The sequence below is a fragment of the Pyrgilauda ruficollis genome, unplaced genomic scaffold (assembly GCF_017590135.1).
Source record: "Pyrgilauda ruficollis isolate IOZ18807 unplaced genomic scaffold, ASM1759013v1 scaffold419, whole genome shotgun sequence".
NCBI lineage: Eukaryota > Metazoa > Chordata > Aves > Passeriformes > Passeridae > Pyrgilauda > Pyrgilauda ruficollis.
Window position 1 is genome coordinate 21,704 of NW_024525701.1, and position 20,844 is coordinate 42,547.

General features: G+C 41.1%; 1 protein-coding gene across 3 annotated transcripts in view; it reads right to left on the reverse strand.

The window, feature by feature from the left end:
• LOC121359125 (creatine kinase S-type, mitochondrial) overlaps nt 1-20,382 on the reverse strand; it is a 41,436-nt gene extending 21,054 nt beyond the window's left edge. For 2 of the 3 annotated variants that reach the window (XM_041477841.1, XM_041477839.1), the window contains exon 1: nt 20,247-20,351. The gene's annotated coding sequence lies outside the window, so the exon portion shown is untranslated. Of the gene's footprint in view, nt 1-20,246 lie in introns of all 3 variants that reach the window. The other variant, XM_041477840.1, reaches the window with a different exon arrangement.
• Nucleotides 20,383-20,844: the final 462 nt, after the last annotated feature.

Below are 20,844 nucleotides of genomic sequence, written 5' to 3' on the forward strand. Positions count from 1 at the left end.
CCCACCTCCATGGTACAACCATCCCTCACCAGAAATGTGCTCTATATTTTTTTGACTGTATCTTTAAAAGTGAAGTGAGATAATTTTATACCAATCAGTAACAAAGGTATGCATGACTAGAGTCACTCAAGCTCCACCTAAACACAAAGAAATAGTATAAAAGTAAGTCAAGAATAGGGGGAAAGTTAGGGAAGACTCCATCATAACTGATGGGATCAGTCAATGGGCTGAACCTGTCCTCTCCCATAGGGATGCCTGTTGGGTAAGAACCATATTCTATGTGCACTGAATACTTTTACTGAGGATTAGAGCTTGTCTGTATGTTGCTTTGAATATGTTTTTGCAGTCAGAAACTGTCACTGGCAATCCTTGAACCTTAACTTGTCACAAATTTATATTAATAAAGAGTGTTATTCTGTGAACTGTTAGTGTGAGTCCTTCATGGGCACTGGCAGTCGCCAGCAGCAGGGAATATACTTGAATACAGTGGAAGGCCCACTGAAGGGTCATAAATTGGGAAGAACCACTGAGGGGTCTCCCTTATCCTGTTGGCATATTTCCCTGAATAAATGTGTTGAACTGCCCTCCAATCCAGCAGGACTGCTCAGTGAAGGGTCCCCATAAAGGGATGCTGACAGACTAGTCAGGCACAAGGGTCTCAGCTTTCCTGGGGCACTGACAGACATTAAATATTAATGATCAAGTAAATCTCCCCACACTAAGGGTTGAGGAAATCTCCCTTTTTCGTGTGACAATCAGTCTTGAAGTACCAAACTAGGATTATGTTTGTCTCTCAAGAAATGGTGATTTTTCATTCTTCAAAACAAAGAGAGAATCTCTTTTGCATTTATACTGCATGTACTAAGTACTACACAAAACTTTAAAATAAGAATGAACATAAAGGATTTCAAATTTAGAGGCCTTTCTGCAATTCAATAATGTTCTTAGTTTGAGGAGTAGGGTGGTGGAGGGAGGGCTCTTTTAAAGATGAAAATGTGTAGAGCTTGCCTCATGACATGTTCCTATAAAATTCCTGCAGTATGTATTTTCAGTGAGCTAGGGAAGAAAAGAGATAGCTGTTTAGAGAGAGGAAGTCATGGTGGGCAACATTGCTCTGGGAAGATAATCCAGGAAGATACTTATTAGGAATTTGTGTGGTCTGTTAATTATTCCCAACAGTATGTTCCCAGTGCAGCTATGGTTTTGGGATTATGTCTAGAGTACAGGAGATCTCGGAGTCTAACAGAGAAAATGGCCCATTCTATAAAAGACTGAAGAAAAGAATGCATATTTCTTTCTTCCTCAAAAGAGAATGCTTTTTTTTTCTTCCTTAGAATTTGACTTGCAAAGCAATATCTTCTTTGTACTTCAGTCACATATGGCAGATGAGAAACATAGGAGACGTGTTTCAGATTTCATAGAATTGTATAATACTAGGTATGTCAAGGATCTTCTGGTCCAACATTTCTTGAAAAAAACAAGGTCTAGACCAGATGGCCCAGCACCCTGTCCAGCTAAATTGTAAAAGTGTCCAATGTTGGAGAATCCACCACTTCCCTGGGGAAATTATTCCAATAGCTGATTGTTCTCGCTGTGAACAAATTTCTTCTTGTGTCCAATCAGAATGTCTCCAGGAGTAACTTGTATCCATTACCCCTTGTCTTCTACATGTGACTCTTTGTAAAAAGAGTCTCCATCTTTGTAGCCACCCTTTAAATACTGGAACATGGTGATAAGGTGTCCCCTAAGCCCTCTCACGGCTGAACCAACCCAGTTCTCTCAGCCTTTCCTCATATGGCAGATTTCCCACTTATTTGATTATCTTTGTGTCCCTTTTGTGGACTCTGTCTGTCTTGTCCACATCTTTTGTGTAGCAGAGATCAAAACTGGACACAGTATTCCTGGCATGGCATTGAGAAGAGTGGGATAATGACTTCGTCATCTCTACTGGTTGATTCAAGCCAGAATTCTGCTGACTTTCTTTGCCACAGCAGCACACTGTTCACTCATATTGAGCTTTTTGTCCACCAGGATCCTTAGGTCCCTTTCCATACAGCTGCTCTCCAGCCAGGTAGATCCCAGCCTGTGCTGCACTCCTGGATTATGTTTTCCCATGTGCAAGACCTTACACTTGTCCTTGATGAACTTCATAAGGTTCTTGTCAGTCCATTTTTTCAGCCTATCCAGGTCTTCCTACAGGGTGGCTCTCCCTTATGAGGTGACTACTTCCCCACTCAGTTTGGTATCATTGGCAAACATTTGATCCCATCATTATCCAAATTACGTATGAAGATATTAAACAGCATTGGGCCCAATATAGATTCCTGAGGGACCCCACTTGTGACAGGTTGCCAATTTGAAAAGGAACTATTTGCCACAACCCTCTGGGTGTGGCCTGTCAGCCAGTCCCCCACCCACCATACAGACAACTTGTCTAGACCATAATGCATCAATTTCTCTAAAAAGAGTCTGTGTGAAACTGTATCAAAAGCATCCGAGAAATCCAGGTAGGTAGCATCCATTGATCATCCCATATCAACCAAGGAGGTTACTTTGTCGTAGCAGATGATCAGGTTTGTCAAACACGATTTGCCCTTGGTGAATCTGGGCTCGTTTTCCCAATCACATGCTTCATCTGACTTGAGATAGGCCCCAGGAGGATTTGTTCCAGGGACTGAAGTCAGACTGCTGGGCCTATAATGTCCTGGATCCTCCTTTAAGCCCTTCTTGTAGATGAGGGTGACATTAGCTGTAGCAGTCACAGGGCCTGCAAGGTCTCCCTGGCGGCCAGTTGCCTAAGATAAGAAATGCCTAGTCATGATGACTGGACCAAAGAAGCCCCTCTTCTGCCTTCGGACCCTCGTTATCTCTCTGTAAGACCATAGGTCATATTTGCCTCGACCTTTACTATTGGACTGTTTCCCAAAACCCCTATACACTATATAAACTCCTACCTCTGTGCTGTTCAGCAGAAGAGCTGTCACTGTGACCCTTAGCAGAAACTGCCAATAAAGACACCTTTATGGAACCTCATACAGCCTTCTCCTCTCTCTCCCTGCATATGCCAAGGCACTTAGCAAGCGAAGAGCTGAAATCACTAAAGAGCTGAATTCACCAAAGAGCTGATCTCCCTTAAGAGCTGAGCTGCTTGCTAAGATTGCCTGCGGCTGGGAGCCTGCCTGAGGGACCCGGACAGGTTGTGCTTAGTGGGACTTCGCTATCCTGACACCTACTGCAGCCGGGGTCGGACAGACCCCGAAAACCCCAAAGCCATAAAAATTAGTCTTCTTCCAGTTTTCTGGCACATCCCCTGATCTCCACGAGTTCTCAAACATCATGAAGAGTGGCCTCACAATGACATCAGACATCTTTAACACCCTTGGGTGGATATTTTCAGAGCTGATTGATTTGCAGGGGCCAAGCTCCTGTAATAGTTCACACACCAACTCTTCCTTCACTGATGGTGGGTCTGTGTTTGCATCAGCCTGGACTTTTGTTACCCGGTCCTGGGGCCGCACAGTGCTGGTAAAGACAGAGATGAAGAAAGTGTTGAGAACCTCTGCCTTTTCAGCTTTGTTTGTGATTAATTCACATCTCCTGTTTAACAGTGGACCAATGTTTTCCATATATTTCTGCTTGTTGGTTATGTACCTGAAGAACTCTTTCTTGTGTTTTTTGATATATCTGGCTGATTTCAATTCCAACTGCATCTCTCCTCACTCTGGCAATGCTCTTGTAATTCTCAATGTGTATATGCCTGCTTTTCCATCTCTGGTTGAGACAAAGTGGAAATTTTCCAGAGTAGAAATCCATTTTGATTTAGGTGAAATGTACATCTTTGAATTAAGTCTGTAGCTTGCAAACATAGCTGTTTGGTTTGACTGCCTGTTCTCGAAAAAAAAAAAACTATGCTCGAAGAAACTGTTTCAGCCAAAGGACAGAAATAAGGAAGGGCCTCTTGAACTCTGAAACAGATGGAGAGGCTGCTGGGGGAGACAGGGCAAGATGACCCAGGAGTTCTTTCTGATAAAAAAAAAAAAAAAAAAAAAAAAAAAAAAACTCCTGCCCTTTCCCCAGAACCTTCCTTACTCCTCCTTTCATTAAGTGTCAATCTCTCCCTGAACCGGTCTTCCCCCTAGAAACTTCCCTATCAGTTTTGTATTCTCCCAAACCCCATTAGTTCACTGGAGTTGTTTTTCTCCCTTGAAATTCTTTATTGGTTTACACATTGTATTCCCCACCTTGTTTTTCACTCCCAGTTCTCCTGATTAGTTAAAGATTGTATCCTTCCCTGAGACCTCCCCCCGTTTATAAGTCATTGTTTGCCCTCAGTTCGGTGTCCTGGGACTCTGGGGAGGGGGAGTTTTGACATTGAATAAAGTTACCCCAGTTCCACCCCAGGACCTGTGGTGCTGCTCTTTTGTTTCTGCACTGCACTTGCACTGGTAGCTGGGATTCAGCGGAGCTCATCTAGCCATGACATGCCACAGATCCCCACATGCGTCCACCGCTGTAATAAACATACCAGCTTTACTACTTTCACAAAAGTTGTGGAGTTTGTTTGCTTCCGCAAACTATGGTATCCTTCACTTTTGGTTTTGAGCAGACTCAGAAGCTTGCAGTTAAGCTAAGAGAGTCTCTTGCTCAACCTACTTCCCTTACCTTTAAAGGGGATGAACTGTCTTTGTGCTTCCAGGAGAGCATTCCTGAAAAACTCTGAGCACTCTCTGGTTCCTTTATCCTCCATGGAAGCTTCCCACAGAATCCCTCCCAAATGGGCTCTGAGTGAGCTGAAGATTGCTCTTCTAAAATCTAAAACCTTTGTCTTAGTACTAACTTTCAGCATGCTCATCTGGATCCCAAACTCCATAATACTGTGATCACTGCAGCCAAGGCTATCACCTCATTCCTGGTTGGCACATCTAACATTTCTATGAGGAAGCAGTTCTTTATGCATTCCAGGAATTTGATGGATGGCTGTTGGAATGTGCCCCCTGTTGACGGAGTGATAAAATTATCCTTTGTCTCCTTAAAAGGAAAAAAGCCCAGAAGTTTCTCTCCTCAATTAGGTAAAAAGACACCTCATAGGACCTTGGGGACTTCACCTCAAACTTAAGAATAGCCAATTGGACAGAAGCCAAAAAGTCCCGCCTAAGCAATTTACCAGAAAAAGAAGACAACAAAGGAATTAATTGCTTTTGTGAGGTGTTTTACCAGGTCTTGCCCCTGACTGGGTTTTTCTCTGTAAAGAGCTTTGTTATTTTGCCTTTTATTAAAACTTTTCTGTTTCCAACACTGCAACAGAAGCCATCCTGCTGATTTTATGCCATTTGAAGTAGCTGGGCTATCTTGGGTGTGATACATTTCTCTAAGAGCTCGTAAGACCTGGCTCAAGGAGAAAACATATCACAAATGTCAGGATATGCTATAGTAGATGAGAAGTTAGTAACCACAGAAAAGAGAAGGTTACCCCCCAGTTGGTCAGCTCAAGCATGTAAATTGTACACTTTGAAATGAGCCCTCCCTCAAAATATAAACACAAGAGAGGGGGACTGTGTATACTGACTATAAGTATGCCTTTAGGGTGGTGCATATGTTTGGGAAAATCTGGGAAGAAAGAGGATGGCTAAATTCAAAAGGGAAGGGATTAATTCATGAAAGACTTATCTCAGAAGTATTCAAACCCTTACAGTTGCCGGAGGAAATTGCTGTTGTGCATATTCGGGGGCATCAGAAAGAGACCACCTTAGAAATAAGAGGGAACAATTTAGCAGACTTAGAAGCTAAAAATGCAGCTGAGTCCAGTGAAGAGAAAGCAATGATGATCCTGACCCCTGCAGGAGAAATTCAGGATCTACCAGTATTCAGTAAAACAGAGGAAAAGAACCTCCTAGAAATAGGAGCAAAAAAAGACAATGAAGGGAAGTGGGTGTCATCTGATGGGATACAGTTATTAAATAAACCATTGGCCAGGAAAATTCTAGAAAGCATATATAGTAAAACTCATTGGGGTACCCAAGCACTGAGTGATCATTTCCTGAGAAATTTGGGTTTTATAGGAATTTTTAGAATAGCTAAGCAAATAAGTGGAAAAGTGTGCCATATGCCAAAAAGTAAACAAAAAGGTCATGATGGGAACATGCCAAAGAGGGTGAGAATTAGCCTTACCACCCTTTCAGAGTAGCCAAGTAGATTTCACTGAACACCCACAAATGCAACAGTGGAAATTTTTGTTAGTAATAGTAGATCATTTGACCCATTAGGTAGAGGTGGTACCAGTAGTTAAAACTACTGCCAGTGTGATATGCAAAACTCTTCTAGAACTAATCATTCCCTGGTATGGGTTAGTAAATAACATCAACTCAGACCAAGAAACCCATTTCACCTCAAAAGTACTACAGCAAGTAGTCCAAGCTCTGGGTATAGAATGGGAACTACACACTCCATGGCATCCACAAAGTTCAGGGCAGGTTGAAAAGATGAATCAAACTCCCATGAGAAGTCTAACTAAACTGATGATTGAAACCCAAATGTCGTGGGTCAAGTGCCTTCCCCTAGCCTTGTTGAGAATCCAAACACAGCCCAGATCAGACTTAGGGGTTTCACCTTATGTAATGATGCTTGGTTTACCTTTTCTGATTTTGCCAAATAGTATTACCACTTATGAAGAAGGGAAGGACAGTGTCAAGAAATATGTCCTGTCTATAGCACAAATTCTAGAGAAACCATGGGAAAGGGGAAGAATCCCTCAGACTGCTACCCTAGATTTCAAATTTCATAATGTTAATCCTAGGAATTGGGTAATGGTTAAATCATGGAAAGACCAACCTTTAACCCTACAATGGGAGGGTCCCTTTCAGATGTTGCTGCCCACCGAATTGGCTGTACGAACTGCAGAACAAGGATAGACCCCCGCTAGCAGAATAAAAAGACCAGTAGAAGAACCCCGCAACTGGAAGATTGTCACTTCCACAGAAGGACTGAAAATTACTCTAAAACAAAATGCGCTGGCTCAATGTGGCAAGTAAACCATGAACAACCGCACATCAATCCAGACTGGGAGGGAGTTCCCCGTGGGCTTTATCGATTCTTTTGTATTCCCAAAGGCCAGAGGCTTTCTAAACTCTGGGGTGGTTATTTACTACCTCCCCAATTGGGGGGATAGGTATATACAGATTAACAAACACTGGGTCCATAAACGATCCTAGAGTTTTTGCTTTTGCCTGTGACTGGCAAAAAGAAAAATCATCAGGTCTCTCTGCTGAGACATCTCCCAGATTTATTCCTGGTTACATACCCTGCTTGAAGCACCCTGGAACAAGACACTCAAGTTGGGTACAATGTCAGTGTGAAAATTGTGGCCAGCTCTGGTGTTGTACCTCCCCCAGGAGACAAGCGTGTTGCAAAATTTTTGAGATAGAGGGACAAGTTCCAACACTAATCGAGGGCAAGTACCAATTTTAATGCTTTGTTTTGGAATTGAATAGATGCTCCCCAATACTCACAAGCTATTAGAAGCTGAGTGGGAGACTGTAGTAAATCAAAAACAGGGACCATATTTTGAATGTAGACAACACCTCCATATGATAGGGAGATAATAAGACCCTATTCTGCAAGTGGATTTAATAAGTGCTGGCTATCTAAGAAACAACAAATGACCACAATATAAGAAAAGCAGATGGCACAGGTAATTTTGTGATAATGAGGTAAGGAAGCAAGACTAGATTAACCACTGTATTCGCCACCAAGGAGATCATATTTACATGCTGTGGGCAGCAATCCAATCAGGCATGGAAGATGGGGGTTCACATTATGCTGGGCTCCTAATCGTGGATATTCTCAGTTCAGTCGAAGAAAGAACAGAGATAATTTCTCCCAGGCTGAGCCTGGGAAACTTAGAAAAGGAATTAAAACAATTATTATCTCTCCTTCTGTAACCGTTGTTTATAGATATGGTTCTCCAGAGTGTGCTATTCATAGTTCACCAACAGTGTGAGAGGTTTTTATTTTGAGACCAATCAAGTCTCACCTTAGCAAGTCACATTATAAAAGACCCGCGACCTTCATTAAATTGCCTTCTGATTCACCTCATGAAGACCGGAGTCTTTCATTCCTGTCCCTGACTCAACAGTGTCACCTAATACTCCTTGTTAGTCTTCTCCCCCTTGGGAATCTAGATGATCCATGTGCTCGATGCTACAGACCCCTGTACCATGGAAAACCTCAAGGTTCTTATTTTAGTTTTCATACCTCCTTTCACCACCACTCTTATAATTCATCCAAAATAGACACCTTCCTACGAAATGGCCCAATGTATGGGGTTACAAAAATTCTGGGGTCAAAACACGGATGCCCGCAAGGAGACAGATGGGTTTGTTTCTCCATGAGTCAGATTCAAGAATGAAAAAAGGAGCAAGATTTGATATGAGATTTAGTACAAGAACGAATAATAGGCAAGCAAATAAAGCAGATACAACAGTCCAACCCAGAGCCAACTCCACATGGAGATTCCTATGAAAAGCTCAAACAACAAATAGAAACTGAGATAGAAATCCCAAGGTTAGGGAAGAATTTGTAGATCTGGGAGAAAGGATCAGCAAAGAACTGAATGTTACCAACTGCTGGGTATGTGGGGGGGCTTTAATGTCTGAAGAGTGGCCATGGAAAAGTAGTAGCCTAGGCCCAGTTGAACTCCTTAAATGGAATACAATCAACATGAAAGGAGAAAATTGACCAGAAGGGTAGATATTATGTTCAAAAATAATAAGAGAGGAGTGCCTCTGGTGTTTGGGAAATGAATTCTTAGATAACGTAAGATAAACTTCCTGTAAAAGATATAAAGTTTATAATGGAACTTTCACATGGCAGATCCCTGAAAAACCCACACAATATTGGACCCAAGAGAGGAAAAAGAATTGTAAATATGAGAAAGGAATTAAACTTTTCTGGTGTAATGACCCTGGGAAGAATGCCTATTATGGGATCCCCAAAATTTTGATATTTTGGGAAAACATGAATAACCAAAAAAAAAAGAATACTGGAAAGCACCAGATGGCTTATTCTAGATATGTCAAAAAAGGGCTTATCCAAAACTTCCTCCCTTATGGGAAAAAAGTTGCACTCTAAGAATTATACAACCAGGATTTTTCCTGGTACCAAACCAAGACAGAGATAATTTGTGAATACTGGTATACGATGTCTTAAAAAGAAATAAGAGACAACTAATCAGAAAAATTGGGGGATGCTGAAAGTGGGGCAATGAAGAGTGACCTCCTGAACAAATAATACAGACATATGGTCCAGCTACCTGGGCACAAGATGGGAGTTGGGGATATCAAACCCCCAATTTATATGTTAAATCGCATCATTAGGCTCCAAGCAGTTGTAGAAATCTTAACTAATTAAACGGCCGGGGCAATGGAATTAATAACCAACCATCAAAGGCAAGCCAGTGCTGCAGTGTATCAAAATCGGTTGATGCTAGACTACTTAGCGGAAGAAGGAGGAGTTTGCGGAAAATTTAACACATCTGATTGCTGCCTACAAATTGATGATAATGGGGATGCAGTTTTGGATATAGCCAAAAACATTGGGAAAATAACCCATGTACCAGTCCAAAAATGAGAATCTATAATGAATAAAAGATTGTTAGAAGATTTTTTTAGAATATCCTGGTGGAAGACAGCAGGATTTGTAGTGCTATACAGAATAACAAATCTAATTTTTCTTCCATGTTTGATCCCATGCCTTATCCGATTAATTACTTATGTGGTCCAAAATATGCAAATAATGACAGTGCCCACCAATTCAGAGTCAAGAACCATAAGAAGAAAACAGGAAATTATGGTATTGAGAAAAATGAAAGATGATAAAAAAAGGCATTTAAGATCTATGAAAGGTATCAGTATGCCAAGTATGCAGAAGTTCAAAAGTTGTAGCTCAAGCCAAATAAAGAAAGACAAAGAGGAGTTGTTAAAAATGACCATATAATGTTGGCTTTTGCATTTATGTATTAGCTTTTGCATGTCGTTATTGATCATAAGTATTTAGATATGGTACAATTTATAACTCCTTTTAACTGCTTGTTAATATAACATAATCTATCAGTTTAAGTATGAACTGTATAGCTCATAGAAATAGTAGTGTAATGAACATAATATCTATGTATAGCTTATAGAAGTAGTGGCGTGATGAATTTATTTTACTATAGACCTTAGCAAAACATAAGATGTTAAAAGGCTTTTGTGTAACTAAGAGAACAGTATAAAGCAATCCACTGACTGACCTCTCCAAGTGATAATGGTGACACAAACCAGAGCACCAGAGAAGACTTAGAGAAGAGCTTGTTAACTCCTCTTATCAGAGAAGGAATAAAATATATTGACTTGATCTACAGGGTGTCATGCAGATAAGTCAAAATGTAAAGCCAAAACAAAAAGGAGTCCCTGCAACATCAAAAGCTCTCAAGAATGTTTGAATAATGTATAAGCTAATGAATATGCATGTAACCCCAGCAATGTAACCGTATATAGAGAATATGATTTTAAGCTACCTCTGTGCTCTTTGGCCATTCACCAAAAGCACCCTAGTGCTGGATTACTTATTTGTCCTTCTTTTATACTTTATTAAACTTTTAAAAATTCTAAAGAGTGAACTCTGTTTTTCACAACGGCACCAACCACAAAGCTAGAAGTTGATTTGACTTATACATCTATTTCTGGCTGTTATCATAAAATGGAGGAAAAGATAACTTGGGCACGAATACTTTTTGCTTGCACCCCCAGTGTAGCAGGCACAGGGCCTGTAAGGCCTCCTTGGAGGTCAGAAGCCTGAGCTAGGAAATGCCAAGTCATGATGACTCGGGCCTTAGAAGCCCCTCTCTTCTACCTTTCGGACCCTGCTTATCTCTCTGTAAGCCTATAGGTCACTTTTCCCTGACCCTTTCTATTGGACAGTTTCCAAAACCCCTGTAGGGTATAAAAACCCCTAATTCTGCCTGGTTCATCAGAAGAGCTGTCACTGAGAACCTTCGTGGAAGACCCTAATAAAGAATCCTGTGGAACCTTATACAGCGCTTCTCCTCTCTCTCCCTGCGTCTGCTGCCACGGTCACAAGCAAGCCAAAAGAGCTGATAATCACTAAAGAGCTGAAAATCACTAAAGAGCTGAAAATCACTTGAGCTTGCTTGGCTGCCCGCAGCTGGGAACGGCTTGGGAGATCGGACCAAGTCTGAGCCTCCGCTGAGACTATCCTGGCCTCGGCAGTCCACCGGGCGTAGCTGGGCTGGAACCTACCGGGATACCCCAGGGCTCTGTAGTCTTCCCCCATTCTGCCCAGGTTCCGGCTTGCAGTGTTAAGCTATAGTGTTAGCTATGCATCTTGGTTTAAGACAATTTAAAGAGTTGGACACTAAAATGAGTTACCTCCCCTTAGTTTCAAGTTGAAACCAATCATTTTCCACTAATAAGGAAAAACAAAATACAAGTAGATATGAGTGAAAACATAACAGTCTACTAGCAAGCAAAATGGCAACAGGAAAATGGCATCAGCTGTCTCCCTCAAGATGGTGCGCTGCAGTCCACTGCACGGTCCGGGAGACAAAGGGAAAAAGATGGCGGACAAATAAAACAACACCCTCCCGGGAAGTTAGGACCTTACAGAGCAGTTCTAGTGGCATATGAAGAATTGCCTGCATGTGTGGGGTAAGCTCCGCCTCTCGCTGCTTCCTCCTGCCACCTGCTGGACTGCGCCAGTGTTGGTGCCGCTGTCATATGTCACCCTGCTTTCTTAAGATTTTTCTAAGCCTTCTGATGTTTGCATTCTTGTATCAAACTTTCTCACACACTTTCTGTAAACAACTTATTGTTTTGCATTCCTTTATGGAGGAGGAGAAACTTGATGGACTGTTCGTTTGTCCAGTGTCCCTGGAGAGGTGGCACTTTCACCCTCCAATCCTATGTCACCTTTGGAAATCTATAAAAGTAGGAGTCAGAAAATAAATCGCTCTCTTCCTGGCCTGAGAACAGCAGTGTGTCTGCGTCATGTTGTCTTGTGTCCTATAGCGACAGTCATACACGCTAGGGGTGTGTTGGGGGGGAGAAGAATTGGTCTGTCGGGATCGACACAGGGTGGCCTGGCCCCAGGGACTGGCTCAAGCTTTGCACTGCCAATAGGGTTTGCAAAATTCACTCTGAAACAGTTTCTCATTGCAAAATGCAGTTTTTCTGAGTTGCTACTGTTGCAAGCCCAGAAACCTGCCCGAAACAACCCCCTCTGAGGCAGAGCCTCTGCCTTCAAAAGCCACCAGGCAAAGGAGGAAGTTGGCTTGGGTGCCCTGACCTTTTAAAGGGACCGGCACTGCCCGGCTGCCCCACAATTCCGGTTCTGGCCGAGCCACTGGGCCTTAAACAGTAACAGTTCTTGGGCACAGATAGATATAGAATACAATAACATTTTGGGTTACCTAGGTCATTATGCTCATCTGATATTTGGGTCCTACATTTCTGTTGTCTCAGTACTCCAAGCACCATCTCATGAAGACAGTCATTATAGATACATATTATAATATTGGCTTTTCACAAATATTAAAATGGATGCTATATGTATAATGTTAAAGTAACTTTGCTATAAAGGTATAATTTTTATTTATGTTATTAAATAAACTTAGACATAGTAGTGAAATAGCTGATATAGTTATGCTTGTGGCAATTGAACTGCCTGCTTGGTTGGGATAACATCCAATTAACATATGATGAGGACTCCTGCTACTGATATGTCAACTATCAACACTTACTGTGAGTAGAAAGTATGGACCAAAGCCCAAAACTGAAGGTGATTCGTTAAAAACTTTATTATCTTTGTCTTCTCATGTCCTTTATTAAACTTTTAAATTTTACCAGGAGAGTGAACCTCGTTTTTCACAGTCAGCAATTACACCTTTACCCTTTTCTCCTCAGAGACATAACTTGAGGAAGTGCACTAAGAAGCTTAGCTGCCTACCAGGGTTAAAACCCAATCCATCTGTCTATCCCTCAAATTCATCTCTCTCCAATTCAGAGGCAAGAATGTGATAGGAGACTGTGTCAAAGGCCTTACAGATGTCCAGATATTTGATATCTGTAGCTCTTCCTTTGTCTGCTGGTGCAGTCACTCCATCATATAAGGGTACTAGATGAGTCAGTCATGATTTGCCCTTGGTGAAGCCATGTTGGCTGTCTCTAATCACTTCCCTGACTTCCATATGGCTTCAGCCTAACTTCCAGGAAGATCTGCTGCATTATCTTCCCAGGCACAGGGGTGAGGCTGACAGGTCTGTAGTTCACAGTCCTCTTTTTTTAACCTTTTTAAAAATGGGTGAAATGTTTCCCTTTTTCTAGTCACCTGGGACTTCACCTGACTGACAGGACTTTTCAAATGTCATGGAGAGTGTCTTTGCAACTACATCTGCCAGTTCCCTCAGAACTCTGGGAAGCATCCTGTTGGGGGCCATGGACTTGTGTGTGTTCAAGTTTCTCAGGTGGTCTCAAACTTGATCTTCTCTTACAGTTGGAGGGACTTAATTCCCCCAGTCTCTGCCTTGAGATGCATTCACTTGAGAGGTATGGGAAGAGAGATTACCATTGAAGGCTGAGGCAAAAATTTATTGAGTACCTCACCCTTTTCCTTGTCCATTGTTACCAGTTTGCAAGTCATGTTTGTCAGAGGGGGTACACTTTCTTTGGCTTTCCTTTTCTGGCTGATATACCTGTAGAAGTCCTTATAGTCCTTATTATTCTTTGTGTCCCTTGACAATTTCAGCTGTGCCTTGACCATCCTGACCCCATCCCTATACAACTGGGAAAAGCTCCTGTACTCTTCCGAGGATACCTGTCCCTGCTTCCACTGCCTGTGCATTTCTTTCTTGCTCTTTAGTTTGACCAGCTGTCAGAGACTGGAAAAGATGTCTTGACATTTTGTGATGCTTTGAACAGCTGGAAGTTTGTTTTCCTGAAATTCAGGGTCTTGACTTTACTCTTTGCCTGACCCATATACCTCAGGACTGCGAACTCTAACAGCACATGATCACTGTACCCCAGGCTGCCTCCAATCCTGATGCCACCAATTAGCTCACTTTTGTTGGTGACCATCAGGCCCAGTATTGAATCCCCTCTGGTAGTGCTGTCTATTACCTGGCTTAAAAAGTGATCCTTGATACACTCCAGGAGTCCCCTGGATTGCCTTCAGCTCGCTGTGATACTTCTCTGACATATGTTGGGGTGGTTGAAATCCTCCAGGAGGACAAGAGCCTGCAAACACAATGGCTCCTGTAGCTGGAGCAAGAAGGCTTCATTAATAGGCTCCCCTTGATGGGGTGGCCTGTAGTAAACACCAACCATAGGGTTCCCTTTGTTGCTTTGGTCTCTAATTCTTACCCATAAGCTTTCAACTTGCCCATGGCTATTCTTCAAAGACAGCTTTTCACAATCTATCAATTTCTTGACATAGAGGACAACCCCTCCACTCCTCTTTCCTTGCCTGTCCTTTCTGGAAAGCCTGTCACCATTAGTAGTTGGTGATAGCACACCAGTCATGGTATTCATCCCACCAAGTTTCAGTAATGGCCATCAAAGAAGAAGGTAAGTTGAGGCAGTTAGCAGAAGTGAAAGCCATTCAACTGGCCCTAGAGATTACTGAACAAAAGTGGAGAGTATTCTCTCTCCTAACTCATGGATGGTGGGAAATGTACTATGAGGTTGGCTACAGCAGTAGAAGATGACCAATTGGCAGCACAGAAGTAAACCCATCTGGGCTGATGCATTGTGGCAGAACATTGCTGCCCAGGTAGAGAACCTTGCTGTAAAGGTACGTCATATATAGATGCTCATGTGCCTAAGAACTGGGCTACTGAAGAACATCGACACAACAAACAGGTAGACAAGGTTGTAAAACTGGAGTGGCTCAGATGGACCTGGACTGGGAGTATAAGGATGAGATATTTGTAGCTCAGTGGGTCCATGCAATATCTGCACATCTAGGAAGAAATGCAACGTACACATCCAGGGATGGGCATGAACACTGAAGCCATCACACAGGTTTTCCAGGAAAGCAAAACATGCACCATAATCAAGCAAGCCAAGTAAAGTCTCTCTGGTATAGGGAACGGTGGCTACAATATCAATATGGGGAAGCCATGGAAGACCAATTATATCACACTGCCATGAATCCACCAAAGCAAGCACTGCATGATTACCATGGTGGAGGTGATCAGCAGAGGGTTCAAAACACCCTGTAACTAATATCACTGCTTGAAACACCATCCTGATCCTTGTAAAGCAAGTTCTGTGACAGCACAGCATCCCAGAAAGAATTGAGTCAGACAAGAGACCTCATTTCCAAAACAACTTCATGAGTACCTGGCCAAGAAACATGGCATTGATCATAGTTTCATAGAATAGTTTGGGTTGGAAGGGACCTTGAAAGGTCATCTAGTCCAACCCCCCTGCAATGGGCAAGGACATCTTCAACTAGATCAGGTTGCTAAGAGCCCTGTCTGACCTGACCTTGAGTGTTTCCAGGGATAGGGCATCTACCACCTCTCTGGGCAACCTGTTCCAGTGTTTTGCCAAATAGGATTGTATGTACTACATCCCCTATCATGAACCAGCTTCTGAAAACACTGAAGGATACAATGGCCTAGTAAAGACTGTACTGAAAGCAGTAAGTGCTGGAACATAGAAGCATTGGGATGCAAATTTATCAGAAGCCACTTGGCTGGTTAATACCAGAGAATCAAATAACTGACCTGGCCCTGCCCAAACAAAACTCCTATGTGCTGTAGAAAGACAAAGTCCCTGTAGTAGATGTAGGGAACTGGATGGAAAAGATATGGACCTGGACAGCTGACAAAGACTAACCAAAGGGATATTCCATGCCATACAACATCATGCTCAGCAATAAAAACTGAGGGGAGGAGAGATTTGGAAGGTAGCCATTGCTTGAAGACTAGCTGGGCATCAGTCTACTTGTGAAAAGTGGTGAGTGATTGCCTTTGCATCACTCTTTTTTTTTTTCCCTCCTCTTTCCTTTGCTTATTAAACTATCTTTATCTCAACTCATTAATTTTCTCATTTTCCTCTTCCTGTTCCTTCCCCTGTCCCAGTGGGCTGGGAGAGTGAATGAGCAGCTGTGTGGTGCTTAGCTGCTGGCCAGGGTTAACCCACCACTCTGCTGATTGATTTATAACTGCATCCATCTGTAGAAATTAGTTCTTTCAATGCACCACAAGCTACATAGATGTTTGCACTTTATTGGAAACATATAGGACTGAACTGCATCTTAACTAAGTATAAAGTTTAGTAATTTTATTTTATATATTTGAAGGACACATTTAGGATTTGTAGCAAGAGACCACAACCATATGTCACTCAGATGATACTCCCATAGTAATGAGTGTTTTTCCAAAGCATTGCACACAGCTTTTCTTTATTAATTGGATGATGTCAGGGATTTCAGCGCCTAACCTACTTTGCACACTGTATTAGAAATATTCAGGGAAATTATCTAAAATGAACTGTTTCAGTGTAAGACTTGAATCTAGAGCACTGTATATATTCTATATGCAGATAAGCAAAAGTTAGCACATCAGGAAACACAACAGTCCAGAGTAAATAAATGAGAACTACTGTTTCACAGTGTGGAAATATAAATTGGAATGCTAACTCAGATCCAAAGATTAAGACATCATTGATGTTATTGCAGGCTGATGAGAAGAATAGCAGAAAGAGAAAGCCAGCTAGAAAGAAGCAGGAGCTTCTCAAATACCATAGCAGGTCACAGAGATACAAAAAATGTACTTTGTGCACTGCTATACCAGTCTGTGCTGCAACTGGGAGGGTACACCTGTGTTTACTGCACATGGCATCACTGTTGAGTTTGGCTCGCCAACTATCCAATACAAGTGGCTTGCAAGAATACTGGTCATAATGTGATGGTCTTAATCAAGTCATTAGATATTCTGCCTTTCCTTACCACTGCCTGGGGTGATTGTCCCATACCCCACACAGTTGTGCTCTGTTGTCACCCAGAGCCTATAATCTTTCTGTTTTTCTTTCCATTGTAGATGGCAGATACAAGCTTCAGCAGTACCCACAATTGTGTATCTGTTAATTGCTGAATGTGGAGGGTAAGATATACATGTATCAGCTGGTATCCAGCATCAGGTGGTTTTCCTGTGGGTCAAATGGAGGGATTATTCTCATGTTAGCCAAGTGTGATGCAAGACATTTTGATGACTCCTGGGATTTGAATCTAACTTACAGTTTTATAAAGTGCTTGGACAACTAGCCTTATACATTTTGCCTTTATTATGTCATTCTGCTCACAATTTGGCTACTGGATTTGCCTCATGATAACTACTTACTATATCTTTTGTATCCCTCCAGGACTATGCATTCCTTTGGCTCAAGTACAGCTCAATAGTTCTGAGAGTGGAATTTGTCACTGGTAATAAGTCCTTTAAAGTTTTATTTCAAAGGACATTTGTACTTGCATTATAATTTGAAGAAAGCAGAAATATTGTTCTAAGGAAGTGAAGAAATACAGAACAATTGGCTCAGTAACAGCTGCTATGAATTTTCCATGCAACAGGTTTACTCCTATGGTGAACAATTTTGATTAATTCCTTAAAAGCTATCTTGTGGATAAAGTTTATAGAGAGTGTTCATTTCATGTGTGAAGTGATTAATTATGAGGGGATTAAATGCTATGTTGACTTCAAGTCACTAAGCCATACAACATATAGCATTAAGTGTCTGCAAAAACCAAGTTTTCTTCACAGCTGAACACAATTATTACTGATCTCCCACCACATCAGCACTATAAAGGATAAGCAAATTCAGAGCCAAAATGGATTTGCCTTTTCTAGAGTAATATTTAGTAATCTATGAATTCAAGTGAATTAGCAAAAGCAATCAGAAAGGTCATGATCTTGGAGGTCATAGCCTTTTTTCTCTCCCCAGGATTTGCTCAGCTACCTGTAACCAGCTTTTAGAACATTAATATTCTGTCAGGAGTGTATTATGTTTTAAAATTCTATTTATATATCTAAAACCTACCATACATAGAATGTGGAGACAAAAGCCAGACCCAAGACTGAGTAAATGTCACTGCAGAAATTGTTGGACTAGCTGATAAACAGACTGAAGGATTCCAAATATCATTTAAGGTGGAGCTGCTGAATCACAGGATGGGAGAAAAAAAATTATGCTTCTTTTAGGGCATTAAATCACTTTTCCCTCTTCACAATACATCTAGGTTACAGACTTTGTTAAAGCCAATAAAAGCTTCAAAAGAAATACATTTTTTTTTAGATCTAGGTCCATTACCAGCACAAAAAATATGCATTTTTTAGATTAATAACTTATAAAAATTCTACTGAACTAAAACTCCCCTTGCTATTCAGAATATTCTGAGTTAGAAGGGACCCACAAGGATCATCAAGTTTGAGTCTTAAGGGAATAGCCCATACAGGGATCAAACCCATGACCTTGGTGTTATTAGCACCATGCTTTAACCAACTGAGCTTCAGGACATTTGATTCATGCCTACAGCCTTGTTCAAACTATTTCAGCAGTGTCATATTGCACACAGTGATCCTGTGATCTGCACAGAGGTGAAACCATTCCATCCATTTCAGAGACTGAATCATCATAAATGCACAAACAACTACCCTTTAAGGAACTTGCAGAACGACTACTTTTAATAGAAACAAACTTTTTTTTTTGCAATTAACCCTTTACTTTCTTGAACTTATTTTAAAGAGAAAGTTGTCAGCTCTGTTTTCTTAGGTGGATATTCATGTAGTTGAACATAAATGTTGATTATTCTTTATTTTATACTAGACTGCACATGTTACTTTAGCCAAAGATGGAAAGAAGGTACAAGGGTTACAGACTGACTGGTGACATTTCTAGAAATAGAGCTAGTTTAAATATTTGAATCATGTCATGGGTATATTTAGTACCACACCGTGTGATCCTGAGTGACATTTTAGAGGAATAGCAGAATCATGATTGAAGTTCACACAGACACATAAACAACATATCTGCAAATTTTAAACTATTTAGCTGTCTAATGGTGATACTGTACTGAACAAAACTTTCCATGTGGTGGAGAAATGAGTTACAAAAGATACTGGTCTTTTATATTTGAGAGATAATTCCTATGAGTCATCCTTAGCTTGATCTAGAATCCACAGAACCCAGTGCAAATTTTTCTCTGTCCTTCTACAGCAGTTGTGGGCATCTTAGAAACATCTGCAAGAAATGTCATAAGTGACTAAATGCCTGATATATCATTTTTAGATGCCTAAAAACCAGTTTACATTGCTCTTCATCTGCTATATCACTCTACAAGGTCAGAGGATAAGATTTAAATCAAAACATTAAATCTCATAAAACAATATTGGTGGGTTTTTTTCAGTTTCTCATAGCTCAGCCCGAGCAAGACATGACCCTTTCTGACTGATATTTGTTTAATATAAAAATCTCCATAGTGCATAAATTATGTTAGAGCAGGCATCATGCTAAGTATGTCTTAATCATAGCATGGAATGCCTCTAGGAAAAATAAACTAAAATTCAGCTTTCTTTTCTCCTTGTAATTCCAGAGGTAAGTGAACTGGTATAAAAATCAAAGCCTCTTTTTTAAAAGAATAAATTTAAAAATTAAAAATTCCTTACTATGAAAAACGGAGAGAAGGAAAATGCTGTGACTCTTAATAGGTCACACAACTACTCTTCAGTCACAACACTCTTTTTGATTTCTACCGGATAAAGATCTAGTCTATTAAATTTGACCGGGTGAGATTTAGAACCCCAAGTTCTCTTGCTGAATCCAGTGAAAGGTGTTGGTAGTGCTTGCCTTTTTGAATCAGTCAACCACTATTTTACAATGTGAAAACCTAATCCCAACAGTGCTGACAGATATAAACTCTCCAATAACTTCCCAAAATAAAGATGCTTTCTCTAAACCTCTGCAAAGGAACTTACATTTCCCCTTATTTAAATTGTTATTTAAGGGTTGACATTTGAAACCACTTCACAGTGGGCTGACATGTTTTTCTGCACTAAGTAGTTATTAAAATCAATAAATTATAACAAACACCACATCCTGTGGTGCTTTCAATTAATTTTTACTAAGCCTTGTATTTGAAATACCACCATTTCAGTTACCTCAAATAAGATAAGCAATGGAGTTAGTTAAACTGACCTTGAAGCTGAAGGTAGACACGTCCTGCTACCTGCAGTGAGCCCAGAGTGTAAAAGGAATAACAAGTTGGTGTGCTCATGGGATTCCAGGTAATATGAGAACTGGAAAGGAGGAGACAGAAGGGAAAGTAATTGCTGCAGTGGCCAATCCTATTTCACTCAGTTATGTCAACGACATTGCTCACACAAGAGTGCCCTTGAGGACATAAATAGGATGTGGCAAAAGGGGGCCTGTCACAGACATATTTTATGAAAAATCCTTTTTCCAGGATCTTTTCTCCTGAGAAGCTGGGAAGCTTCAGCTTCTCCATGTTTTGCTGCTCTGGAATGTGATTTGGAGAATTGTTTACCCAGCATGTGAAATTGTTTTTACTTGATGACCAATGACAGCCACTGTTGGAACCCAGGACACCCCTCTGGGTGCCCTGAATAGCTTGAGATCCTGGCAGGGGCTCGGAGACCCTGGCAGGAAGCCAAAGACACTTGGGATTTCGATCTTAACCCATGGAGCAAATTACCAACTTTGTATGAAGAATTACAAGTCACAAAAGTTTAAGTAGCATAATAGTATTTGTCACCAGGTGAAAAGTGGAATTTTG